Source organism: Vulpes lagopus, chromosome 2, assembly GCF_018345385.1.
Source record: "Vulpes lagopus strain Blue_001 chromosome 2, ASM1834538v1, whole genome shotgun sequence".
NCBI lineage: Eukaryota > Metazoa > Chordata > Mammalia > Carnivora > Canidae > Vulpes > Vulpes lagopus.
In genome coordinates, this window is record NC_054825.1 from 136,777,356 (window position 1) to 136,779,604 (window position 2,249).

At 35.5% G+C, this 2,249-nt stretch overlaps 1 pseudogene; it reads right to left on the bottom strand.

The window, feature by feature from the left end:
- Nucleotides 1-1,251: 1,251 nt before the first annotated feature.
- On the bottom strand, nucleotides 1,252-1,687 carry LOC121478320 (annotated as a pseudogene).
- Between the last annotated feature and the right edge of the window lie 562 nt (nucleotides 1,688-2,249).

Sequence of the window (2,249 nt, forward strand, 5' to 3'; positions counted from 1 at the left end):
TCATTTACTCTTGATTATAGTCAGTATTCAGTTACTGATAACTGTATATCAGTAGTATTATTATTACCTTTACATTATTGTTTAAAGTAATAATATTAATAGCACTAGAATTCCTCAAAATAGTCTTCCTATTAAAATTGTCACTATTTGCTGATGATATGATCTTATATACAGAAAACTCCAGTCAGTCAAAAAATTGTTGGAATTAATCAGTGATTTCAGTAAAGTGGCAGGTTACAAAATCAACTTCTAGAAAACGGTGGCATTCCTTTACACTAACAATGAAGCATCAGGAAAGAAATAAAGGGAACTATCCCAATCATAATAGTATGAAAAACAACAAAGTACTTAGGACTTAATTTAATCAAGGAAGTGAAAGTTCTGTATGATGAAAACTATAAGACTTTTCTGAAAGAAATTGAAGAAGATACAAACAAATGAAATGGTAACCTGTGTTCATGGATCAGAAGAATAAATATTGTTAAAATGGCCATATGACCACAAAGCCATCTACAGATTCAATGAAATCTCCATCAAAATGCCAAAGGCAGTCTTCACAGAAATAGAAGAAAGAATTATAAAGTTTGCGTAGAGCCACAAGAGTCTAAATAGTAAAAGCAATCCTGAGAAAAAGCAAATTCAGAGCAATCACACTGATTTCAAACTAATACTCCACAAGGGAGCCAAAAATACCCAATGGGGAAGAATAGTCTCTTCAACAAATGGTGCTTGGAAAACTGGAGAAACACATGCAGAACAATGAAATTGGACCCTTGTCTCACCTCTCTTACAAGAATTAACTTGAAATGGGTCATACACTTAAACATAAGACCTATGTCAAAAAACTACAAGGAAAAAATAGGGAAGAAACTCATTTATATTGATTTTGGCAATGGTTCTTTGGACATGATGCTAAAAGCACAAACAACAAAAGCAAAAGTCAACAAATAAGACCTTGTTAAAATCAAAAGCTTCTTTCTGCACAGTAGAAGAAACAATTAACCAAATGAAATGACAGCCTACAGAATGGGAGAAAATTTTTGCAAGCCATATATTAGATAAGGGATTAATATCCAAAATATATAAAGAACTAACACAACTTAATAACAACAGACAAATAATCCAATAAAAATGGGCAGAAGAACTAAACAGAGATTTTTTTCTTTCTTTTTTTTTAATATCACTGCATTCATTTTCATACATGTAATTCTACGGCGTCAACATTTTCCTCTCAAAAGAAGAATTGCAAAGCTTAAAACTGGATCACTTGGCCTTTTCTCTTCTTATCTCCTCCCAGTTCAAAATGCTTGCATCTCTTAATGGCCAGCATCCTCTTGGACCTGCAGTTAGGTTCAACGCATTCAAGCCTCAACACAATCTTCTTTGTGGTTTTAGTCTTCTTCCGGAAAATTGGCTTTATCTGCCCATCATAGCCACTCTGCTTCCCATCATAGCACCTCTTTCCCTGGGCCTAAAGGGAATCCTTGCCCTTCTTATACTGGGTCACTTTGTGAGGCTGATGCTTTCCACACTTCTTACAGAAAGTCCTTTGGGTTTTAGGAACATTGACCGACCATCTCTGCAGTGGCATTGTCTGCACGATGAAAACGGGAAATTCGGCGTCCACCAGCCTCACCTCGCTTGGTTCGTGCCTAACAGGAAAAGGGAGGATGAAGCGGAAGTCCATACATTTTTTTCAAAGAGGACATCAAGATGGCCAAGCATGAAAAGATGCTTAACATCACTAATCATCAGGAAGATGCAAATAAAAACCAATTACACCTGTTAGAACGGCTATCATCAAGAAGACAAGAGACAATAAGTGTTGGCAAGGATGTGGTAAAAAGAGAACACTTGAATACTGTTGGTAGGAATATAAATTAGTCCATCCACTATGGAAAACAGTATGAAAGTTCCTCAAAAAAACAAAAAATATATCTACCATATGATCTAGCAAGTCTACTTCTGTGTCTATATACCCAAAGGAAATGAAAACAAGATTTTGATGAGACATATGCGCAACCATGTGTATTGCAGCATTGCTCACAAGAGCTAAGGTCTGAAAACAACCCAAATGCCCATTAACAGATGAATGAATAAAAAGACATGACATATATAGATGATGAAATATTATTCAGCCATGAGAAAGGAGGCTATTCTGTCATTTGTGACAACATGAATGGACCTTAAGCATGTTATGCTAAGTGAGATAAGTCAGACAGAGAACGACTAGTAGTGTAGGATATCAT